The 15,069-nt window shown below is 34.4% G+C and overlaps 1 long non-coding RNA gene across 2 annotated transcripts in view; it reads right to left on the bottom strand.

The window, feature by feature from the left end:
• Nucleotides 1–2,022: 2,022 nt before the first annotated feature.
• The window catches only part of LOC138698263 (uncharacterized), a 75,730-nt gene continuing 62,683 nt past the window's right edge, over nucleotides 2,023–15,069 (bottom strand). Inside the window, exons 3-5 of one of the 2 annotated variants that reach the window (XR_011331806.1) lie at nucleotides 9,292–9,466; nucleotides 6,065–6,196; nucleotides 2,023–2,729 (exon numbers count right to left, since the gene is read on the bottom strand). This is a non-coding gene — a long non-coding RNA (uncharacterized lncRNA). The remainder of the gene's footprint in view (nucleotides 2,730–6,064; nucleotides 6,197–9,291; nucleotides 9,467–15,069) is intronic. The other variant, XR_011331805.1, reaches the window with a different exon arrangement.

The raw sequence follows: 15,069 nt of genomic DNA, 5'->3' as shown, positions 1-15,069 counted from the left end.
CATAATAACTTAATATTATCCATACCCAAACGGATCAGACTGTATATAGGGTCTAATATAAAATATTATATACAGGGCTGGGAGGAAATAATAATAATAATAATAATAATAATAATAATAATAATATATTATTATTATTATTATTATTATTATTATTATTATTATTATTATTATTATTATTATATTATTATTACTACTACTATTGCATTCGTGTTGTGTTGTATAGTATAGTATAGTATAGTTTAGTAGATATGCAGTATTGAATAGTACTAAACTGTTATTAGCAGAGTTGTTAAATCAAGAAGTACAGGGACATCATTATATTTTTACTTCAATTTTTGTTGTACCTGAATTTTTTAATATACTTCACTCCCACCCCCTCTACTAGCAAACTTTCAATCGCCCTTCACACAGAACAAAGACCGCGTGTGCAATCAAAGACGCCTTACGGTCACAGTAAACAGTACTGAGTTAGTGAGTATAGTACGTTCCAGAAATATGTTCGGGTTTTCCAGTGACGAAAAACTTTCAATACTGAATCATATTTTCGCACAAGTACTGTCGTCCTTTTGCCTACGTCGCATCCCGGTTTCCCCCACCCGCTTCTGCTCGCCCCTCTGTAAAGGCTAGTGGCTGGGCTGTCCTAGCTCTTTTCTGAAAACATTAATTCCTGTTAGGAAGTGGACGTCTACGTAATATTATACAACTGTTTAAAATAACATAAATAAAAGGTTCTCGTTAAGTAATTAAATGTCACGTGATTCTCCCCTTCTACGACCCTGCGACAAAAGCACTTGGACGAACAGTAGATAGCATGTCTGAGTAATTTTATATTTTCGGATCGGATAGAAGTGAAGATTGAATTTACAGCACATAGGTACTCTTTTATAGAGTAGGTACAGAATTATTTCAACATGAGTTACTCGTACAAAGGACGAAACTGGTAATTGGAATTAGGTACAATAATCTATAGTACGATAATATGCATAAAAGAACCGAAGTCTGTATTGAAATGAACGGCCACTATTTTAAAAAATGCGTTTAAATATCCATATTATGATTATTTTTCTATTTAACTTTATTCTCTATATTATACGCTAATTTGCTGTACATATTATAATATACACTGCATAATGAATACATCCGAATGGATAGCTCAGTTCGTGAATAAAACACATTGTTAATACAGTACTGTATTTTGATTAAACATAAACCTAATGAAAATTATCAAATTGAAAATCGCGATATTTCCTACTTTATGTAAATGAATGAACTAGGTACTTTTCTTCCCTCCTATACTTAGTAAATGATTTGTTTGTATTTTTCGTCAGTATCATCGAACTCTAGTCGTGGAAGGAGTAGCAAACGGTGTTTCCGGTTCTCAACCGTTAATGCAAAGCTATAACCAGGTTAATATTAGAAATGTTAGTAAAAATAAAATGATGTTCCTGTAGTTCATAGGCTAATACTGGTGAAACAATATGTTATATTTGTATTTGATATGGGAATGACAGATTTGAATTGTATCAATCCGCCATGTCCAGACAAGATTGATGAGAAATAAATAAATGAATAAATAAATAAGTAAATAAATAAATAAGTAAATAAATAAATATAAGAAGCATTGGACGCTGGCTCATTGAAGAGAGTAATATGCATTATATTCATTTTCAAACAAATGTTGATTGTGTTGTATTTAAAAAGTAACTATAGGGAAATATTTTCATGGAATAATTTTGCATAAATGTATATTATTTATGTTGATAATTCGTTAAATAAACAGCCATTGGTAGCAGCTAAATGAAGCAATCCACCACTGCCACACTATGTGATTTGTATTAGCTACCTCTTCATCTACAGTCCTCAGACATAGACTGCATTCAGCAGTGATTCGGCGCTACCTATTGCTTTGAACACGCCTGGACTATACTTTGGCTGCGGTTACGGAACAACTAGCAGCTAACTGCGCGATCTTGCTCTAGTTAGCGCTACTTTATATTAACATTACTTTGAATGGAAGTGTTTTAAATTCTCATTTTTCAATGCGTTAGCTGGCATTACCTAGTGCTCGCTATTTACCATTTATGAGCGAGTCTTTAGGTCTCAACGGGTTTGCTCGTGCCAGCTGAAGCCTGTAAGTAGAGACGTAATCATGGATTGTGAAAAATTAGTAAGCGACGCTCTTTGTGTGACATGAGGGACAAAGAATACAGTAATAAAAACAAAACTGCAGAACTGTGAGAAGAAATAGCTAAAGAATTGGGCAGTACAAGTATTTATGCTAATTATATTAAATTAAATTATAAACACTTTCATTTTTCTCATTCAAATATTCCGCTTAGGCTACTATATTGCTACAGTGTACAGTCCTTTGAAGCATTTAAACCATTTTTGTTTACACTTGGAAAAAAATTATGAAAACATTTAACATTGCCTTCCATGATGATGTCTGTTACATGTTGGAACTGTAAAACACTTTAAATACATTACGAACTTCTGTAGCTGTGAAACTCGGATGAATGCTTTGAAATTCACTGTGATCCTTTGGAATGTTGTATTCACACTAGGTGAAGTAGAACACTGTAACGCCATTAATGCCGCATTATCAAGACCTTCTTGATCAATAATTGTGGCCTTGATATTATGAAGAAGACACATACTTTGTGGTACAATGAGCAATACGATAAGAGAATGATGAACTTCTGTATGAATCCCCCGTTGCTAGAAATCTGAAACAAGACAATTATATTATTTAACGTTGTGTTCTAGGTTAACGCAATGTTACAAACAAAATAAACCAACTTTCCATTTAAACATTCTCATTTGGTCTCGTATTTCAGAAACCGAAGTAGTAAAAAAATGGAAAGCCTTAGAGATAATCATAGGCAAGAACTCATAAAGGTTGCAAGCTTTCAAAAATCTAAAAATGACATTCCTCATTTGTTTAAACGCAAATGGATTTAATTTGAACAGATGTCATTCTTAAAAGATATCATGAGCCCAGCACCAATGTCAGGGAACCTACCATCTGTTCCAGATAATGGCATGGAAGAAAGTATCTACCCCTTCATCAAACACTACTTCTGAGAGTCAGTTTTCTGCTTCTGACGATCGCAGAAAAAATCCCAAGGGAATAAGAGAAGATTCGTTTTTAGCCATAGAGAGAGAAAAATGATCAATTTTGAAAAACAACAGTGAAATGAAAATGGATGATATTCGAAAGTTAAATTTAGGTTGAAAATGAATGCATCTGCTTTGGAAATAATGACTGAATCACAGCCACTGTACAATCATTTCCTTTACTTCTTAGTCCAGCAAGCGTGTCTAGTTGAGAAAGTAACAACCAAGAGGGAAGTAATAATGATAGCGAAAATTTGACGAGATTTTGGAATTTGAAGTAACCTGTCTTCACTACATTATCTGGAAGAAAATTTTATTTGATTATATTTTATAATTTAAAGCAAACTACCTTATGCTAGAAGAAAGAAAGTTAGCTTCCCTTATGAAAAGGTTGCCAGATTTGACAAAGCATATTGGAAACAGACCTAAAAGGTAAAATGATATGCATTTGAAACGAGGAGGGAATCGAATATACAAAATGTCAGAAAAATTTACACCTAAGTAGCGTTTGTGCTCATTTACAGTTAAGAAAGGGGGAAGAAAAAATATCATCAGATAGGTTAGAATGATATGAATGCCATATACCGCGAGAAAAATAATAGTATGAATTTATTGGGATTGATATCTAAACCAATCAACAGCAATCGGTTAAGATAACTTGAAATTTCCATTATCACTCCCATACAAATGATTTCTCAATATCTGAACCGATCCTTTGAGGGCACTAATGGCTATTTCCTTCACAATGCTGTGCGTTAGCCCAAGGTTTTTACATTTGTTGGTAAAGAAGGAGGGTATGGTACCTCGTGCTCCCACCATCAAACCTATTACATCAATGTGGGACAGGCTATATTTTCTTTTTTTATTTGAACGGCTAAGTGTAAAATGAATACAGTAATCCACTTACTTCAGTTCCTGGGGGGGGGGGGAGGCACTTTAGTGATGAAAATACAAGTTTTACTGTAAAATGTAACTGTTAGGCAATTGTAGGCCTGCTCAATAAGTATTCAGTAATAATTAAAGGTTCTGGAATATTATACTTCTTCCACTCAATGATTCTATAGCAGGTAAAATTGCTAACAGTAACATTTTCATAACAAAAGGATATTTATTAATGAATTAAGGATTCATCGACTCTTAGGATAAAAATCCACATTTTTCCCTTCATGTCTTTCAAATTTTGGTGACATGATTCTTGGGTGTAAACTAAGCAATTTACATAATTCAAACTTGAAAATGGAATTTGGGGGCTCAAAGAATTTGTTTTTGAAAAAATTAATGAAATTTTGGACCTACCTAACTCCATTAGAAATTGGCCCAGTTTAAACCTTCTTTCGCGAAAATGATCCCCTATATGGAGAATGTTACATACTAAAATTATTCATTTATCTTGAACCATTCAAAAGATAAACCACATTATATACGCACTTAGAAGAAACATACATACATACATACATACATACATACATACATACATACATACATACATACATACATACATACATACATACATACATACTGTACATACATACATACTGTACATACATACATACATACATACATACATACATACATACATACATACATACATACATACATACATAGTATATTTGTATATTTATGGAATAAAAATAATAATTTTAGTTTACAAAATAGCCACATATTTAAACTCAATTTGGTGCCTCAATGAAGTCTTTTGCCCAATTGGAAGTCTACTTTTTGTCTGTCGGAAGGATTATAAATGTCGGAAAATATGAAATAGGAGAAAACAGACACTGAAGATGGCGTAAGGTATAGAAAGTATAGTGCGCTTATATTATAAATGTCCAAATAATTATGAAATAATTGAGATAATGGGTACAAGTTATATATTTTTGAAAACTCTAAGAAAGAAGCTTCCAGATGAGACAAAAACATTATTTACCGAAGTTTGAAGAAATCTGACATACCTTAAAAATTGTAAATATATCAAATGCATTACAGATATTGAAAAATTCACAAAAAGGCTTTAAACTCGACATGAGAATATCACAGAGAAAGAATCACAAATTTCACACATTTTACCCACTAAACTAACACTAAAAACCGCCAAATCTAGTTTAAAAACAGCTGAATGGACAACACTGTAAGTGACAACCGCATCCTGAAATATTATCCTTCATAAACTAAATCAAATTTTCAAGTCTACGCTAAGATTAATTTTTGGTCCTACAGAATACTTACGTCTGTTATGGCAACAATGATTATTAGAGGAGAACAATTCGCTCCGGTGCCAGGGATCGAACTCGGGTCCTTGCTTCTATGTATCAAGTGCTCTAATCACTGAGCTACGCCGAAGTTCAATCCACAGCACCGGATCGAATCCCCCTCCACTAGTTTGTGGCATGACTCCAAGTTCGACATATATGTTGACGTATATTACGTCAACTGTCATTACACAAGAAGCGCACTCAATTGAGTGACCGAGATTCCACAGTAATATGCATTGTTGGGCGAAGAATCTATGTAAAGATTAATTTTTGGTCCTACAGAACATATCTGTTATGGTGACAATGATTATTAGAGAAGAAAAATTCGCTCCGGCACAGGGGACCGAACTCGGGTTCTTGGTCTACGTACCAAGTGTTCTAATCACTGAGCTACGGCGAAGTCAAGTCACAAAAAGAAAAACACTAGAGGAGAGGGATTCGATCCGATGCTGTGGATTGAACTTCGGCGTAGCTCAGTGGTTAGAGCACGTAGAACCAAGGATCCGGGTTCGATCTCCGGTGCCGGAACTAATTTTCTCCTCTAATATTCAAATTTTCAAGGACAATTATTGCAACGAGGTGAGACGAGAATATTTTCCTTTTCAGACTCAGTAGCTAGCTTTTACAAAACCCTACAAAAAGGCTATCTCAGTTCATTTTCCATAATTTTGGAATGTTATCATTTTTCCACTCACCCGTTCATTTATGTTTTTCGTTTCCATTTAACCATCTCATGTTGTAGAAGGGGACGATTCTATGGACCACACTCACTAGACACCGACACATACGTGGGCCTCTCCTAGCCTAAGGTCAGCAGAACGTAGGAGCTCCACAGAGACACACACAGAACAGAATATTAATGAAGGACATCCATCCTGCTCGACATTGTATTTGAACCCACAAACCTTCACCAGGCTTTAGTCCACGTAGCCACCCAGCCGGCCTTATCTTATTGTAATTCTAATTAATTACTTATTGAGATGGCTATTCAGAGATCGAGTGTCAGTAATTAAAATTTTTAACTTGGAATGAAATTGGAATGGAATGGAATTTAAGTGAGGGAGCCACGGATGGCCCAGCACTGCGACCTATTGAGATCTATTGCACTAACCCTCGATATGGAATGAGTTTGTTTTACTAAGACATTTTATGGAAAAAATAACACTAAGACAGATACAGGGTGTTTAAAAAATGCGGGGCATAATTTCAGGTATGTATTTCCCACATGTAGACGATCAAAATAGTTCATTACAACATGTGTCTGGAATTGCTTCATTTCCGAGTTATGGCCTTCACAACATTGAAATTCACCGGAACGTTTTTCTTTCCGCAGGTCGTTGTCATTACAGAAAATGTTCAAAATGTCCACCTCCTGCTTGAATACAGACCTCACATCGATGTCTCATTGACTTGCGAACACGATCCCAAACTCCAGGAGTATTGCGTATGTCCTCAGAACATGCTACAATTCGATTCTGAAGGGATTCCAAATCAGGCACCGGAGATGAATAAACCAATGATTTTAAATGCCCCCACAAGTAGAAATCGAGAGGGTTCAGATCAGGTGAGCGTGGAGGCCAAGCAATTGGGCCACCTCTACCTATCCATCGATCAGGAAACCTTCGATCCAAGTACCGGCGAGCCGTATGACTGAAGTGTGCAGGAGCGCCATCATGCAACAAGTGAATGTATTGACGATTGATCAGTGAAGTGTCTTCTAAAACATGAGGTATGGTGTTTTCCAGGAAGTTTGTGTACGCCTGCCCCATAAGTCTGTTTACAAGTACATGGGATCCAACTAATCGATCACCAATGATACCGGCCCACATGTTGAGGGAGAACCACACCGGTGACGAGATGGAACAGTTGCACGTGGGTTTTCATACGCCCATACATGCTGATTGTGGAAATTTGTTATGCCATCTCGTGTGAACTGTGCTTCATCTGTAAATATTACTAAGGCAGGAAAGTTCGGATTTACACCACACTGCTGCAAGAACCACTGATGGAACCTAACTCGTGCAGGGTAATGTGCTGGTGACAGGGCCTGTACACGTTGCAAATGATAAGGATACAATTGATACTCTTTCAACAGTCTCCAGACAGTCGTATGAGGAACATTGACTTGCAACGCTACCCTTTGTGTGCTGATAGAAGGAGTCATGTTCACAGCCTCCAGAATCTCCTCTTGTACTTCTGGAGTTGTAGATCTTGGTCGTCCCCTTCCCAAACCAGGAGAGTTAAATTTTCCATACTCGCACAGACGGTAATGGAGACGTACAAATGTCTTCCGATCTGGACATTGTCGCTGTGGGTACCTCTCCTGGTACAAACAACGAGCCAGCGCAGCATTGCCGTCTGCCTTACCGTACATGAAGTGTCTCTCTGCCAGCTTTTGATTTGAATACATGTCGCACAGTCTAACGCCTACACAACACTGAATGTAACCTTCGCCTCGGAATGAACTGTCAGAGTGCCCTCTTAATGTCTCCTTTGATGGCAACGACCTGCGGAAAGAAAAACGTTCCGGTGAATTTCAATGTTGTGAAGGCCATAACTCGGAAATAAAGCATTTCCGGACACATGTTGTAATGAACTATTTTGATTGTCTACATGTGGGAAATACATACCTGAAATTATGCCCCGTATTTTTTAAACACCCTGTATATTTGAGTCTAGTTCATTCTATCCTACAATATGGCATTATAGGATGGGGTGGGGCAATGAAGTCTTCACTCTTGCCATTAACATTGTTACAGAGGAGAATAATAAAAATGTGTCTCAAGGAAAAAATGGATTATCATACACACCTCACATACAAAGAATTCAATGTACTGAATATTAAACAAATATACATATATACCCTATTAAATTCTACCACAAAAACAATAATAATAATTATCATGACCATGGTTACAGTACAAGAAGACAAATTATATTATGTCCTTTGTTTGAACCCAAATGCAATTCTGAAGCAGGACTAAGGCATGCCTCAAATTTCGGCCCGAGTATAATAACTTCATTAAAAACATTCAAAATTAGCAACTTCCAATAATAAATTATTTAAAAAGCAAGCACTTCAACTGATTTTAAACACTGATTAGTAATATATATATATATATATATATATATATATATATATATATATATATATATATATATATATATATATATATTCACTTTTGTTATTTTTCATTTTTTCTTTACATGAAATTTAAAAAAAAAAAAAACAAAAACAAACAAATATTTTTCTAAGTTAGGAATCTTTCAATCTTTCAAAATTCAATAAATCAATTAAAACTAAAGTATCATTTATGTATATAGCCTAATAATTATTACTCCATTACATTATTATTGCATAATATTTTCCATTTATTTTACAATTGTATTATTTAATATTTTTCATTTCACTTTATTATTTGTACTTTCTAGTTAACCGAATCTTCTATGTTTTACCCGATATAATTTCGTTGTATTTCTTCTATTATTATTTATTGTATTATTATTTTGATATTATCACTTTCTTTCGCTCACATATATTTGATATAATTTCAGTGTATTTCGTATATTATTCTTTCTTGTATTATTATTTTGATATACATCACTTTACTTTTGCTTACATATATTTGATTATATAAATTAAACAATTAAATAATTATTTTAGTGTAGGCTTAAACTTGTAATATTACTTTTTCATTATTCGATGTAAACTCCACTCCTGGCCACAAGCTTTTGCTTCATCAGGAGTGCGAACCAAAAGTGTACCATTATTATGATCATTCAAATAAATTATTATTATTATTATTATTATTATTATTATTATTATGAATATAGTTTCATGCCACAGATCCCCTACCCACACCTCCCCTAACCACATGATTCCCTTAATGATCGGTCCCTACAGCAGATAGAATCCATATACCATTCCTGCTTCGTCAAATTCCCCCAAGGCCTCCCTGTCGGTCCAAGGTGAAAGTCTTCCCCCGAGTAGGTCCGCCTCGAGTGCCATTGTAGAAGCCATCCAAGATCGCTGAACTACGTTCCACAAAGGCCAGTCGAGAGAGTCAGCAGCTTCCGGAGGCCGCCGGTAGAGTGATCTGAAAAACCAGAAACAGGATGATGAGGAAAGGATGATGGGGGAGGAAAGGAAGTGGCGAAGATGAGTGGGGTTCCAATCAGCTGATAAAGTTACCTGATATTCATCTATAGGAGTGAGGGAAAAACCCCGAGAAAAACCTCACCCAAGCAACTCGTCCTGATCGGGAATCGAACTGGGACCGTTGGGTTTCCTCAGCCACAACGGTGGACGGATTTTTAACTTACTTTATATTAAAAGTAGCCGTACCCGTGCGTTTCGCTGCATTTGTTATAAATAAATATCATTGACTTAAATCTGTTATATTTCCAAATACAGCTTTGTTATTGTTAGTGAATAATTAATTTATTATCAATTTTAAATCGTTTGCTCCCGAAATACTTTCAAAGTTGTATTTAGAACTATGAATGTAACTGTTATTACCAAGGAATAGGTTCAGGAGTTGTTCGATTAATTCTACTTTTAAGCTTGGTATTATGTTAGACCTAACAGTGTCTGGAATAGAATATATTTGTAAGAACTGAAGGTTGTTACTCTCAGCTGGAAGAAGTTTTGTCACCGAACGATACCATTTGAAATAAGATGTTGTACTGCCTTATATTATTTAAAACGTGTGTTGATAACGGATGTACTACTGTAAGTACCTACCTAAGTTTTTAATTGGTTGTGGAGGCTCTTGAATCTCAGGAAGAAAAACTTTTCCAGCAGCGCAACGTATTCAAGACTAATTTACAAACATGTTAAACGAATTATTCTTACAATGAAAACGGATGCTCCCTAGACCAAATAGTCGTATTTTAATTATGTAATTACTTCCTCATCTGTTATTGTATGATGTTATGACTGAAATACCTATGTTGTTAATTGTTTTTATTTTAACATTCGGCCATAACTTACAGTATATAAGATCTCGCGCTCAGAGGGGTGGAGTTAGGGGTTTGAGATGGCCTACAAACCACAAGTCATGTTCAAGATGTTGGTTTGTTAATTATTCAATATGGAGTATTATGCACTACATAGAACTGTTACCTATTAAGTATACATTATCTTAGCTCACCCAAATACGTAATTAAGCAATAAAAATATGTGAAATTTCAGTACGGTACCTCTAAATAGCATTAAATTTGACTGCAGTACATATAGCTAATTATTAGTTTCGACAGTATATAAAGGTTTCTGTGCGTAAGGTTCTATTTAGTCCTACCTTTTATGCATTTGTGCCCAGTTCTCGATTCACTCATACCTTCTGTCTAGTGCCGAGGTCATGGAAAGCATGGGGCTCTACCTCCATGCCCCCCAAGTGCCTTCATGGCATGTTAAGGGGATACCTTTACCTTTTACCTTTTACTGTTACTGTATGTTACTGAATAATTAATACTTAATATGTGCCGCGTGTATATTTGTAAAATTATTCCATCTCTGGCTTTCATTCTTTCATAAAAAAAACTCAGCGCAAATCATACAAGAAATTTCAGTACGGTACCTCTAAATAGCATTAAATTTGACTGCAGTACATATAGCTAATTATTAGTTTCGACAATATATAAAGTTTTCTGTGCGTAAGGTTCTATTTAGTCCTACCTTTTATGCATTTGTGCCCAGTTCTCGATTCACTCATACCTTCTGTAATGACATAAAGCCTACGTCCATCTAAAGGAACTACAGTTTCCAATGATGAATTATTTAAATATATTAAATAGTTTCCTGAGATTGCCTCATACAAACACACAAACACACTCTCTTTATAATATAATAATATGGATAATATTTAGTATATTATAAACACATATCATATCATCCGTATATTAATCCAATTGTTGTCCTAGGACTCCAAGGCCGCCTTAAATAAATGCAGTGTCATTTGTTTTATCTTTATTACTCTTATATTAATCAGACGTGGCCATGATATAAAAAGCATTGCTATTTTTAAACTGCTCGGAAAAAAGAGAACAAGTCAAAATATACAACTTTTCAGTACAATAGTTCACAATCTTACTGTTTGCTAATGTTACATGCTATAAAACTGATTTTTATATATTTATTATTTGGAAATTAATACTTTCAATTGAAGTAGAGAAAAATGTAGAAATTAGGCAGAAATAAAGAAAAGCTGAAAGGCCCACTCCCACTTAGCGGAATCGAACCGAATCGAATCAAAACGAAAAGTCTCCTGCCACTCACATCTAGTAGAATCGAACCGAACAGTTTGTCATACAAAAGAGAATAATTCTACACAAGATTTATTAGTTTTTCTTCGTTCATATTACATTGTGATTTTTGTATACGTACTATTTCAGCAATATCTGTCTTTCAATAGTAAACAAATTAAACCAGCAAGAATGGATGTGGTTCATTTGTTTTTTCACGAAGGCTTCACGAGAACATACGATCATACCCAAAACAAGAAATTCTATTCCGGCAGTAGAATAAATATATTCTAGCTCCTGAATTCTGTTCGATTCGCTTCGATTCAACACACTGCTTTCTGCTATCTTCCATTTAAATACATTGTGAAGAGAAATTCTGTTCGATTCGAGCAGGCCTTTATACTGTCTGGACCACAATCTCACAGTGACTTACACTATACAGTACTGACCCAGTCAGAAGTACTAACTTATGCAACATTTTAATACTCTTGTTACTAGTAACAGTGAAGTAATTAACAACTTTCTTTCCAGCCCATGACCTTTTTGCACTAAAACAATGAAAATAAAATTTCTCATCATTAAACAAAGTCTATAAACTGGAGTCTCCGAGAACAATCTTAATTCAGTACCTATCACTCAGTGGTCCCGTAATGCTATTTGCAGTCACTGGGCATAAAACAATAGGGATATCCTGAACTAGCAACAACAGATAGTGCATGTGTACTATGAGGGATGCGCTTTGCGTGTGCATTTGTTTTTCGGTATATAAACATTGAGGATATACGTAGTGTATTAGTATATTAAATACTCTTAAAAACAACTAAAAGTGGCAAATTTTTATGTTCCTATATGTAAAAACCAGGGAAAGCTTTTTGTCTTCAATCAGGTCCCGAAATACTCTGAATATATGCTTTAAACCTTAAAAAATATAAGTAATAAAATTGGGCCTCGAAAGTAACTACTTCAAGTAAGGAATAATTGTTGACTATAGATTCATTTTGGAAGAGGAAAAAGAAAAATTAATAAAAACATATGCAACCTCGACAGAGAGCTATGTTAGCTTAGATTATATGCAGTAGTTGTAGGAGTCTCCGAATTTTACGCATGCAGTAAACTCTCTATAAACTGGAATGTTTATTATCCAGGACGATCCCTAGTGAAATCCATTTCGTGAATTATGTTTTTAATGTACTGTATTCTAATTATTAAAGCCATGTTTTAAGTTCAAATTTTCAAAATCATCCCACACAATATTCAAAACTGCTTGTCCTTAACCTACAAAACACACTACTAATCGTGATATTATTGCGATCATATTATATCATCCTATTATATATGCATTTGATCTTTCTGCAACTACAGAAAAAATACAAGGAATTCAATCTCGATAGTCTCTTCCCTATAAAAAAAAAACATATTGGTGGTTGCATATCCTGTTTTTAGTGTACAGTTCTTAAATACTAATTATTAAAGAGGGCAATATTCACTTTCGACATATTTCCTTTTTTTTTTATTCGTGCATATTGTTCTCAAAGTTCTCGTTTAGGTTCATGAACATTCAATTTACTCGTATTTTATATTCTGCATACTGCAGATTTCCCCACCCATCTTGGGGAATCGCTCAATATTATACAGGTTTACGTTATTATTTATTGTAAATTAAATTAATTATGAGGTAAGAAAATATTGAATTATATTAAATTATACTAGGTTATACAAACTAACTGTAAATATAATTTTGACACGCACAGAAAACCAACAAGCGGGAAAACGTAATCAACTGTAGCATATGACAAAACATAGCCCTACAACATGTTGCGCCGCATGGAACACTCCTGCCATCTGACGGTAAAACTTCGCATAAGATATCCCTATTTGAAAAAATTAAAGTGATTCGAAATGTCATCACCTGACTAGAATATTAATTTAATTAAACATCAGAGAAATCATCATCCTCATCACAATACACATCTCGGGCCTCTGTGGTTTTCAGTGTCATATAGAATTCATGGAACACTGGATTTATCAATGACAGGTCAAAAGAACTTTTTTCTCTTTTGACACAGGTAAGGTACTTTTATACAACCTTTTGGGTACTAAATCAACTTCTGCCGACCTCTTCGCAGAACAGACGGTAGTGAATATTTCTTTCTCATTTAGGCAAGCTTTGAATAAAATATTTTTTGTGTCCTTAACATAGCGGAGCCATTTGATATCATGCCAAAGAAAGGCATTACCACTAGTGTCCTTTTTCCATCATCATACTAGTCTTTAGTAAATCAGAAAAGTCTAAGAAATCCCCATGAAGTTCCACTTCCTTAAATTTATTTTTCCTTCCAATTCAACGCACTACTTGGTACCAGTCATATGGGTGTACTATTGGAACATCCAGACGTTTCTTTTGCCTCTCTAATAGACCATGATTCACATCGCATTTCATATGACTGTGACCACTAACCATAATTTTATGGTCAATAAATTCAAGATTAGAATTTTTTTTTCATTGTTACAAGAAACATAGCTGACACATTTTAGTACCTATTCTATTTATATATATATATATATATATATATATATATATATATATCAATGGTTTATTAAACATTGATTTGAAAGTACATAATGGCTCCTGTTATTCTTACGCTGATGATACGGTGGTGATTTTCAGTGGTAACTTGGGAGGACACTTATAAACATGCCAATGTAGGTATAAATTTGATAAAAAAAATGGCTTGATGCAAATTTGCTATCTCTAAATATAACTAAAACTACTTTGGTGCCATTTTCTTTAACAGTCTCTGGACTGAACATTTTGAAATCACTTTCTCATTTAAAATTAATAATCCACAACTTATTTTGTAAACTCCCTACAACTTGTAAATGCCCTTGTCTGAAAGAATCTGTAGATGTGAAATACCTGGGAATTATTGTTGATCAGCACTTGAAATGGGATAGACAAATCACCTTTCTATGTAACAGGATCCGTAAAACAATTTACAAATTTGTAAACCTTCGCCATTACTTGCCTACTCATTTTCTACGTTTGGTTTATTTGGCTATTGTTGAATCTGTTATCCAATATGGTATAACGTGATGGGGAGGCATTACAAAAACTGCTCTTCTTCCTCTAATTATGTTGCAAAAACGTATAATCAAGATTTGTTTGAAAATACGACTGGATTATCCAACAAACTTGATCCATTCCGAATTGAATGTTTTTAGAATTGACCAAATTTATAAATACTCTTTAATGAAATTCTATCATAAAAATATAATGAAATTTGTGGCTCAGCCACATGATCAAAATACAAGACGAAATGAAATTTTAAATTTAGTTGAACCTAAATGTTTCACATCTGCTGCTTTACTACACAGTACAAATTATGGTCCACGTCTATATAATTCGATAATAAAATTTCATCCAGAATTGACTACTTTAAGCAATGAAATTTTCAAA

Source organism: Periplaneta americana, chromosome 4, assembly GCF_040183065.1.
Source record: "Periplaneta americana isolate PAMFEO1 chromosome 4, P.americana_PAMFEO1_priV1, whole genome shotgun sequence".
NCBI classification, from domain to species: domain Eukaryota; kingdom Metazoa; phylum Arthropoda; class Insecta; order Blattodea; family Blattidae; genus Periplaneta; species Periplaneta americana.
Note: the sequence above shows the minus strand (reverse complement) of the source record. Positions and strands in the feature narration are given on the sequence as shown.